The following is a 12,217-nucleotide window of genomic DNA, read 5'->3' as shown; positions in this document are numbered from 1 at the left end:
CCTGATAATGCCAAGGTTTACATACTTAATGCAGACCCTCCCAATAGAATTGCCCAATTCATTCTTTAAGCTTTTGAACAAGCACATCCGGAAATTTATATGGCAAGGTAAGGCCCCTCGTATCTCCTTCTCTACTCTTTCCAAACCAAAAAAAGCTGGAGGGATAGGATTACCTGATCCTGAAATGTACATGAGATCCATTCTTTTTTCTAGGATTATTGACTGGATTAGATCTCCCCCCACCAAATCATGGCTTGCGCTGGAAAACTCATTCCTAAACATTCCCTTATGGGCTCTTTTATTATCAGGAAAACCCCTTCCTGGTCTACGCCTTATCCCTAACTCTATGATTAGAAATACCCTAAAAACATGGAGATGGTTTTCAGCTAAAATAGGATCCATGTCCCTTCCTTCCCCTTGCTACTTACCAAGGATATAGTCTCCCTAGCCCCGGAGGGACTTAGAGAAAGCTTTCCCCCCTCTTTGCGATCCTCCGACGCCCCCATAGGGATGTTAATAGATTCAGAAGGGGCGTTACTACCTGACCAAAAGCTATGTGACCTCCTTAAAACAAGGTTCTGTAACCCCATCCCACTGAATTTCCTAAAAACAGAAATCCTCTCTTCCCTTAAAAACACCTCGACCCATGTTGAACTTTCCTGGTTTGAAAAACTTCTAAACACCAAACTTTATCCCTCCAAACCTATCTCTACAATATATAGGAATCTAAAATCTCCAGTCTCTGATCCCAAACCAGCTATAGTAGGTCTGTGGGAGAAAGATCTACAACGTTCTTTATCAGATGTGGAGATTTCCTCCATGTTGATTGCCCCACACAGACTCTCTAGATGCACCTGAACACAAGAAAATAGTTTCAAGATCTTGTCTCGCCGGTACAAAACCCCGGACAAAACCTGCCTCTACAGCAAAGACTCCTCTGACCTTTGTTGGAGATGTAAAACAGAAAAAGGCTCCTATCTTAATATTTGGTGGTCTTGTGGGGTGATCAGGGCGTGGTGGGATGAGATAATGGGAACCATAAACAGAATATGTCAAACTAATATTCCTTGTACCCCGGAATTAGTCCTCCTCACCCTGGGGGTCCAGAAAATTCCCAAATATAAGGCTTCCCTTTTCTCACCTATGCTAGGGGCTGCTAGGTTACTCCTTCCAAAACTCTGGCTTACCTCAAACACCCCCAGTCTTGAAAGTTGGTATGCTAAGATAGACCAGATATATAGATTGGAGGAGATATCTCATTGGGAATTGAGAACAAGATCTGTTTTTCTTAATATATGGAGCCCCTGGAAAAAATTCAGGCATTATTCATAGTACTTTCATGCAAGTTGCCTTATGTATTGAGACTTTATAGATCTTATCCTATGTCTAACCTAGCACCCCCACCCCCCCTCCCCCTCCTTCTTTCCCTCCCCCTCCTTTTTTTCCTCCCCCTCTCTGATTATTAGGATGTACAACCTATACGCCTTGTGCTGTCATATCAACATCTCATTTACATGTATTCCTTAAGAAGTGTAACGTTGTCAACGCTTATACTCTATTATCTTTAAACCTACATTATGCAAGTGATTTATATACCTGTAATGTTACTTGTTTTTTCATATGTGTGTTTTTTATGAAAATAAAAACTATCAATTAAAAAACAAACAAACAAGCACACCATTGTTTTTCTTGTGAAATTCCCAATAAGTTTGATGTGTCACATGACCCTCTTCCTATTGAAAAAACAAAAGTTGGATTCAAAATGGCCAACTTCAAAATGGCCACCATGGTCACCACCCATCTTGAAAAGTTTCCCCCCTCACATATACTAATGTGCCACAAACAGGAAGTTAATATCACCAACCATTCCCATTTTATTAAGGTGTATCCATATAAATAGCCCACCCTGTACATTATTGGCATAGTAACCTATGATCCTGCGTGCTCCTGTGTGCATGTTGTATTCCGCTCCGGGACATATGGCATGCTCATGGACCGTATGTCTCGGAGGGCATACGATCGTGTGCAAGGGGCCTTAGGCTACATGCACACGACCGTTGTGTGTTTTGCATGGCGCGTAAATGGTGTATGCAATTAGCGTAACTGCCTAGACAGCCATTTCAATAACTGCATATTCTTGTCCGCAAAACAACAATAGAACAGGTAATATTTTTTCTAGGCACCACATAACAGAGCTACGGATGGGGACAGCACACAGATTGCAGACCGTATCTTTTTCGGCATCATGGTATTTAATGGGTCCATATCCAAGCTGTAAAAACTGCAGCTCTGATGCGGACCTAAACAACGGTCGTGCGCCTAATGGAAGGGTGCATTTCTGTTTCTTTATAGTAAGGTAGTTTATGTTGACCCCCTCATTGTAGGAACTTATAAACAATTACCAACCGGCCAATTTACTAGTAAGCCGCAGCGGGAAGTGGCTAGACGCACAGGGACGTACTATTATGTAACAACAAACCCCCGGGTCCCAGGCGTAGTCGCTTGCTAACCGGGGTGCAAAGGCTGCTCAGGTAAACAGGCAGCCATGTTAACTAAAGTTGGCTATAGTTTAGATTTATTACATATGTGCATTTTTGCTCCAGAGTTGAAAGGGGGGTGGGTGGATCATGTGATGCATGTGAACATCTTATGTATACAGAATTATTTTGATGTGTTCACATATTTACCCTCCTGGTGGCGGTTGTTGACCACCTCTCCCTCCTCCTCTTTTTCTTGACCTGGGTGGTTAGATTCTGGTGGATGAGAAGGTCCGGCCTCCTCCGCCTCGACTTCCACCATTGTGCATACATCAGGAGGGAAAGTGCAGACATCAGGGAATGAAATGCAGACATTGAGGGGGGGGGGGGGGGGGTCAGACATCAGGGGGGGACTGCAGACATCAGGGGGGAACTGCAGACATCAGGGGTGAAGTGGCCAAGACATTTGCAGAGGGTACGGCCTGCTCTCCCTCCGATTGCTCCTCCGACTCATCAGGGGGAAGTGCAGACATCAGGGGGGGGGAACTGCAGACATCGGGGGGGGGGGGGAATGCAGACATCAGAGGGTGAACTGCAGACATCAGAGGGTGAACTGCAGACATCAGAGGGTGAACTGCAGACATCAGAGGGGGAACTGCAGACATCAGAGGGGGAACTGCAGACATCAGAGGGGGAACTGCAGACATCAGAGGGGGAACTGCAGACATCAGAGGGGGAACTGCAGACATCAGGGGGGAACTGCAGACATCAGGGGGTAGATGGCCAAGACATTTGCAGAGGGTCCGGCCTGCTCTCCCTCCGACTGCTCCTCCGACTCATGAGGGGGAAAAGTGCACACATCGGGAGGGAACTGCAGACATCAGAGGGGGAACTGCAGACATCGGGGGGGAACTGCAGACATCAGGGGGGGGGACTGCAGACACCACAGACACCAGGAGGGTAAGTGGCCAAGACATTTGCAAAGGGTCCGGCCTGCTATCCCTCCGACTGCTCCTCCGACTCTTCGTTCATCGACACCTGCACCATGTTCAGAAGAGGCCTTTTGGGTCTTCGTCGTTTTGTCGATGGAACGGGAAGCCCTGTGAATGATCACACAATGTTAAGAATTTAGAACAAAAACTCAGAATTCATAACAAAGTAATAGATCAAGAAATTCAGAGATGTATTGATCTGCTTGGGATTATGATTATACACATGGTGTATTTTCCTCAATTTGTGGTTTTATAATATGCCAAAACCAGTGTTATAGATGGGTAGAACTAGTCGAAGTTACAAGGTACGATGAGCTAACACAGGAATTTTTTAGAAAGCTGTGCTATAGAGTATTGTGGCTGGATTATTGACAGTTTTGGAAACTAAACAACAGTTCTGCAATTAGATACGGGGTTATTGGATGGTGTTATGTTGGGTAAGTAACTTTTGGTGGCTGCCAGCATTATACTGTCTGCCAAGCCACATATTCATGATCTGCATCCTGCCCTCCCTCCCTCCCTCCCTATTGACTTAGTTGTCACAGTCACTTATTAGAAGGGGGGTTAAACACGCTTGCCGATAGGTGGTGACTGGTGAGCGGACTTGATTGTTAAATTCTATTTATCCACAGTTTATCGCAGGTCTATTCAGTGGTTAATGTTAGTCTTCCATGTAAAATCAACAGTTTACATCACTAATGTCTGCTCTCCCATACCTTCCCCCTATTACAATCTTAACCTCTCATATAGCATTGAATTATTGGTTTATAAGGTGAATTTACTGGTGTGTGTGTATATATATATATATATACTCTGTAATCCCATGCAAATTACGAGGGGGATGTATGTAATGAACGGGTCTTTTCACCAGAATACTGAAAGATGTTTGCTGTTGATGTATAAACAACGAGATGTATATATATTTATGTGTGTGTGAAATGTATGAAATCATCTGGTGACATCATACATGGGTCCCGCGCTGTGTGTATAACTCTATATATGTATACAATCACAGCGAGGGAGAGATGTATGACGTAACCGGATGATTTTGTACATGTCAAAACCAGTATTAAGTAATCATTTGTAAAAAAGATTGTGACAAAACCCCTGTTTTATGAATGCCCAGACTCTTGTATTTCGTCTGCTGTTCATGTAGTTAACCCTATTTCGCCCTTTAAATGTACAAAAAAACACTTTATCCGCCTGTGATACATTTAGCAAACACAATGGTCTTAGTCATCGACTGCATGGAACTATGTCTGGCCCCTTTATCCAATTATCTCCAGGATAGAGAGGAGAGATTTTACTATTCATGTGGGAGTGTGTTATATTTTACTGTATATTGATTGGTGACTGTATTTTGTGTGCCTGTTCCCCACAAGGCCCCGTGTGAGTAACCCTTGCCGGAGGACTTGATAAAAAGCTGAGCTGTGGCCATCAATAAAGTTGATAATTTTTACCCCCTTCCTGAAGTCCTGGATCCTGTTTGTGGGGGATTGGGAGCTATATATTCACAACACCTTTGGATTTACTTGATTTTTGGGAGACGCTGTACAGATTTACTCAGCTGGAGTGTAAGATATCCATAACAAGAATAAAATACAGATGTGGTAAAGTTAACACACATGCTTTATGAGACATGTTATGTAAAGTAAATGAAAGGTTATGCGTCAAGATTTTTTTTTTTTATGGATTTTGTTTCAAGAAAACGTGATGAGTTAATAAATTAGATTTAAGAGATAGTGTGTTAACCCTACTACATCTGTACGGATTAGCAGCATTACTATATATATACATTACAGAGTGTTGTAGAGAGAGGGACCAAATTCATGTAAGCATTGTACCTGGGCATAATTTTGAACTGTACTCTACTACTAGATCATAGTTTAGCCTCCTGATGTCACACCATTTTTTTGGGATGGCTGATATTTCATGCCACACTCCATATTTGGCATATAACTCTGATTGACAGTACTATCTCCATTTTATCCTTTCTATTCGTGGTCCGGTCATATCCCCGAAGAAGAAATTGCTGATGAAGAAAGATGAAAGCATATATTCAAAACATTTTTAGTATACCACATATTAAACATATATCCAAAAAAAAATAATATGTGAAAGCCAAATTAAAATTTTCATGTTACTGTTAAGAATCCTGATTCTATTGAGATTCTATGTGTGTGGGCTCTGACAAATCAGATATTGCCCAAGTAAGCTGAGATGTACCTGTCTTGTTAAGACACGGCACCGTATGTGTTGTATAGCTGGTTCGCCTTGCCAGGGTGCACCCTGTGTAGCGCAAAATAAATTGGCAAAACCTTACATTCAGACTAAGAAAGCTCTTGGTCATAAAATAGAATCTCTATATATATTGTGTGTGTGTGTTATTTAGTGTGTGGTATTAGTGGCAGGAAAATGGATGTGCTATGTGCATGTGATAAAGTTTTTCCATGGACCATACATACATGCTTCTAACATCGTGCGCCGACGAAACAAGAATGCTAATTTCACCAATTCGCAATATATACTGTAACAAGTTAAAATGTGTTGAATTGACTTTCAGACAAAAAAAATAAAATAAATCGTATCAATATAGATAATAATGGCATCTACAAATATTTCAGAATTCGTGATCTACAGAACAATCATTGTGCTGCATGCAATATGTGCAAAAAACACCAATATGCTTTAATAGAATATTACTTACAGTTAACCCCTTAAGGACGCAGGGCGTACCGGTACGTCCTAACTTTAACCACCTCCGGACCGCTGTACGCACAGACGCGTCCTGGAGGTGGTTGATTCATTCCGAGTGGACGCGCCGGCGCGTCCTCTCGCGATGGCTGAGATTTCCTGTGAACGCGCACACACAGGTGCGCGCGCTCACAGGCAGGAACGGAAGGTAAGAAAGTGCATCTCCAGCCTGCCAGCGGCGATCGTTCGCTGACAGGCTGGAGATGTGATTTTTTAACCCCTAACAGGTATATTAGACGCTGTTATGATAACAGCGTCTAATATACCTGCTACCTGGTCCTCTGGTGGTCCCCTTTGTTTGGATCGACCACCAGAGTACACAGGTAGCTCAGTAATATGTTGCACCAAGCACCACACTACACTACACCCCCCCCCCCCGTCACTTATTAACCCCTTATTCACCCTTGATCACCCCTGATCACCCCATATAGACTCCCTGATCACCCCCCTGTCATTGATTACCCCCCTGTCATTGATCACACCGCTGTAAAGCTCCATTCAGACGTCCGCATGATTTTTACGGATCCACTGATAGATGGATCGGATCCGCAAAACGCACACGGACGTCTGAATGGAGCCTTACAGGGGCATGATCAATGACTGTGGTGATCACCCCATATAGACTCCCTGATCACCCCCCTGTCATTGATTACACCCCTGTCATTGATCACCCCCCTGTAAAGCTCCATTCAGACGTCCGCATTTTTTTTACGGATCCACTGATAGATGGATCGGATCCGCAAAACGCACACGGACGTCTGAATGGAGCCTTACAGGGGCATGATCAATGACTGTGGTGATCACCCCATATAGACTCCCTGATCACCCCCCTGTCATTGATCACCCCCCTGTAAAGCTCCATTCAGACGTCCGCATGATTTTTACGGATCCACTGATAGATGGATCGGATCCGCAAAACGCACACGGACTTCTGAATGGAGCCTTACAGGGGCATGATCAATGACTGTGGTGATCACCCCATATAGACTCCCTGATCACCCCCCTGTCATTGATTACCCCCTGTCATTGATCACCCCCATGTAAAGCTCCATTCAGATGTCCACATGATTTTTACGGATCCACTGATAGATGGATCAGATCCGCAAAACGCATACGGACGTCTGAATGGAACCTTACAGGGGAGTGATCAATGACTGTGGTGATCACCCCATATAGACTCCCTGATCACCCCCCTGTCATTGATTAACCCCCTGTCATTGATCAACCCCCTGTAAAGCTCCATTCAGACGTCCGCATGATTTTTACGGATCCACTGATAGATGGATCGGATTCGCAAAACGCACACGGACGTCTGAATGGAGCCTTACAGGGGCATGATCAATGACTGTGGTGATCACCCCATATAGACTCCCTGATCACCCCCCTGTCATTGATCACCCCCCTGTCATTGATCACCCCCCCTGTCATTGATCACCCCCCCTGTCATTGATCAACCCCCTGTAAAGCTCCATTCAGACGTCCGCATGATTTTTACGGATCCACTGATAGATGGATCGGATCCGCAAAACGCACACGGACGTCTGAATGGAGCCTTACAGGGGCATGATCAATGACTGTGGTGATCACCCCATATAGACTCCCTGATCACCCCCCTGTCATTGATCACCCCCCTGTAAAGCTCCATTCAGATGTCCGCATGATTTTTACGGATCCACTGATAGATGGATCGGATCCGCAAAACGCACACGGACGTCTGAATAGAGCCTTACAGGGGCATGATCAATGACTGTGGTGATCACCCCATATAGACTCCCTGATCACCCCCCTGTCATTGATCACCCCCCTGTCATTGATCACCCCCCCTGTCATTAATCACCCCTTTGTAAGGCTCCATTCAGACATTTTTTTGGCCCAAGTTAGCAGAATTTTATTTTTTTTTCTTACAAAGTCTCATATTCCACTAACTTGTGTCAAAAAATTAAATCTCACATGAACTCACCATACCCCTCACGGAATCCAAATGCGTAAAACTTTTTAGACATTTATATTCCAGACTTCTTCTCACGCTTTAGGGCCCCTAGAATGCCAGGGCAGTATAAATACCCCACATGTGACCCCATTTCGGAAAGAAGACACCCCCAGGTATTCCGTGAGGGGCATATTGAGTCCATGAAAGATTGAAATTTTTGTCCCAAGTTAGCGGAAAGGGAGACTTTGTGAGAAAAAAATAAATAAAATCAATTTCCGCTAACTTGTGCCAAAAAAAAAAAAATTCTATGAACTCGCCATGCCCCTCATTGAATACCTTGGGGTGTCTTCTTTCCAAAATGGGGTCACATGTGGGGTATTTATACTTCCCTGGCATTCTAGGGGCCCTAAAGCGTGAGAAGAAGTCTGGGATTCAAATGTCTAAAAATGCCCTCATAAAAGGAATGTGGGCCCCTTTGCGCATTTAGGCTGCAAAAAAGTGTCAGACATCTGGTATCGCCGTACTCAGGAGAAGTTGGGGAATGTGTTTTGGGGTGTCATTTTACATATACCCATGCTGGGTGAGAGAAATATCTTGGCAAAAGGGAACTTTTCCCATTTTTTTTATACAAAGTTGGCATTTGACCAAGATATTTATCTCACCCAGCATGGGTATATGTAAAATGACACCCCAAAACACATTCCCCAACTTCTCCCGAGTACGGAGATACCACATGTGTGACACTTTTTTGCAGCCTAGGTGGGCACAGGGGCCCACATTCCAAAGAGCACCTTTCGGATTTCACAGGTCATTTACCTACTTACCACACATTAGGGCCCCTGGAAAATGCCAGGGCAGTATAACAACCCCACAAGTGACCCCATTTTGGAAAGTAGACACCCCAATGTATTCCGTGAGGGGCATGGCGAGTTCCTAGAATTTTTTATTTTTTGTCACAAGTTAGTGGAAAATGATGATTTTTTTTTTCTTTTTTTTTTTCTTACAAAGTCTCATATTCCACTAACTTGTGACAAAAAATAAAAACTTCCATGAACTCACTATGCCCATCAGCGAATACCTTGGGGTGTCTTCTTTCCAAAATGGGGTCACTTGTGGGGTAGTTATACTGCCCTGGCATTCTAGGGGCCCAAATGTGTGGTAAGGAGTTTGAAATCAAATTCTGTAAAAAATGGCCAGTGAAATCCGAAAGGTGCTCTTTGGAATATGGGCCCCTTTGCCCACCTAGGCTGCAAAAAAGTGTCACACATCTGGTATCTCTGTATTCAGGAGAAGTTGAGGAATGTGTTTTGGGGTGTCTTTTTACATATACCCATGCTGGGTGAGATAAATATCTTGGTCAAATGCCAACTTTGTATAAAAAAATGGGAAAAGTTGTCTTTTGCCAAGATATTTCTCTAACCCAGCATGGGTATATGTAAAAGGACACCCCAAAACACATTCCCCAACTCCTCCCGAGTACGGAGATACCACATGTGTGGCACTTTTTTGCAGCCTAGGTGGGCAAAGGGGCCCACATTCCAAAGAGCACCTTTCGGATTTCACAGGTCATTTACCTACTTACCACACATTAGGGCCCCTGGAAAATGCCAGGGCAGTATAACTACCCCACAAGTGACCCCATTTTGGAAAGAAGACACCTCAAGGTATTCCGTGAGGGGCATGGCGAGTTCCTAGAATTTTTTATTTTTTGTCACAAGTTAGTGGAAAATGATGATTTTTTTTTTATTTATTTTTTTCTTACAAAGTCTCATATTCCACTAACTTGTGACAAAAAATAAAAACTTCCATGAACTCACTATGCCCATCAGCGAATACATTGGGGTGTCTTCTTTCCAAAATGGGGTCACTTGTGGGGTAGTTATACTGCCCTGGCATTCTAGGGGCCCAAATGTGTGGTAAGGAGTTTGAAATCAAATTCTGTAAAAAATGACCAGTGAAATCCGAAAGGTGCTCTTTGGAATATGGGCCCCTTTGCCCACCTAGGCTGCAAAAAAGTGTCACACATCTGGTATCTCCGTACTCAGGAGAAGTTGGGGAATGTGTTTTGGGGTGTCATTTTACATATACCCATGCTGGGTGAGAGAAATATCTTGGCAAAAGACAACTTTTCCCATTTTTTTATACAAAGTTGGCATTTGACCAAGATATTTATCTCACCCAGCATGGGTATATGTAAAAAGACACCCCAAAACACATTCCTCAACTTCTCCTGAATACAGAGATACCAGATGTGTGACACTTTTTTGCAGCCTAGGTGGGCAAAGGGGCCCATATTCCAAAGAGCACCTTTCGGATTTCACTGGTCATTTTTTACAGAATTTGATTTCAAACTCCTTACCACACATTTGGGCCCCTAGAATGCCAGGGCAGTATAACTACCCCACAAGTGACCCCATTTTGGAAAGAAGAGACCCCAAGGTATTTCGTGATGGGCATAGTGAGTTCATAGAACTTTTTATTTTTTGTCACAAGTTAGTGGAATATGAGACTTTGTAAGAAAAAAAAAAAAAAAAATCATCATTTTACGCTAACTTGTGACAAAAAATAAAAAGTTCTATGAACTCACTATACCCATCAGCGAATACCTTAGGGTGTCTACTTTCCGAAATAGGGTCATTTGTGGGGTGTTTGTACTGTCTGGGCATTGTAGAACCTCAGGAAACATGACAGGTGCTCAGAAAGTTAGAGCTGCTTCAAAAAGCGGAAATTCACATTTTTGTACCATAGTTTGTAAACGCTATAACTTTTACCCAAACCATTTTTTTTTTTACCCAAACATTTTTTTTTTATCAAAGACATGTAGAACAATAAATTTAGAGCAAAATTTATATATGGATCTCGTTTTTTTTTGAAAAATTTTACAACTGAAAGTGAAAAATGTCATTTTTTTGCAAAAAAATCGTTAAATTTCGATTAATAACAAAAAAAGTAAAAATATCAGCAGCAATGAAATACCACCAAATGAAAGCTCTATTAGTGAGAAGAAAAGGAGGTAAAATTCATTTGGGTGGTAAGTTGCATGACCGATCAATAAACGGTGAAAGTAGTGTAGGTCAGAAGTGTAAAAAGTGGCCTGGTCTTTCAGGGTGTTTAAGCACTGGGGTGGTTAAATGAAGATTCCGGCGCCGCGGGGGTTAATGGGAACGGGATGCCGGCTGAAATCATTCAGCCGGCATCCTGTCACAACGCCAGGGGGGATCATGTGACCGCCCCCTATCGGCGATCGCCGCAAACCGCAGGTCAATTCAGACCTGCGGTTTGCTGCGCTTTCTGCAGCTTCAGAAACTTTAGTGTCCCTCAAATATGGATTTTCCACCCCCCCTGCACCGCTGCATGATTTTTTGCCGGCGGGTGGTGCAGTTGGGGGAGTTGTGGGCGGTGGGGGCGGTGCGGGAGGCGGGCGGTGCAGCAGGCGGGATCGCGATCCCCCGCCCGCCTCCTCTTGAAAATTCGTTGGTGGTTAGTGGGTATACCAGGGTGCCAGCACATTGCTGACACCCTGGTATAAACGGCTGACATCTGTGCAGATGTCAGCCGTTCAGCCCTTTCTATACTGCTGTATGTAAAAAGTTAACAGTAAGAGGGAGCTCCCTCTCCCATCGGGGGGCTGCAGTGCCTTTGCAGCCCCCCGATGGAGAGGGAGAGAGCTCCCAGACAGCCCTCCGACAGCCCCGTCCTTACCCTTCCCCATCTACGAAGTTCTGACCACTACTGAGCAGACAGGGAAGGTTCCCATGGCAACAGGATGCCGTCTCAGGCATCCTGCTGTCCATGGTGCTGAACAGATCTGTGCTAAAGGCAGAGATCTGTTCAGACAAAGTGTAAGTAAAATACAGTACAAAACACTATATACTGTACTGTACTGTATTATACAGACATCAGACCCATTGTATCTTCAAGAACCAAGTGGGTCTGGGTCAAAAAAAAGTTAAAAAAAGTGGAAAAAAAGTAAAAATCAAAAAACACATTTATCACTGATTAAAAATGAAAAAAATAAAATTTCCTACACATGTTTGGTATCGCCGCGTCCGTAACGGCCTGAT

The sequence above is a fragment of the Bufo bufo genome, chromosome 3 (assembly GCF_905171765.1).
Source record: "Bufo bufo chromosome 3, aBufBuf1.1, whole genome shotgun sequence".
Lineage (NCBI taxonomy): Eukaryota > Metazoa > Chordata > Amphibia > Anura > Bufonidae > Bufo > Bufo bufo.
The sequence above is the reverse complement of the archived record's forward strand: the minus strand, read 5'-3'. Positions refer to the sequence as shown.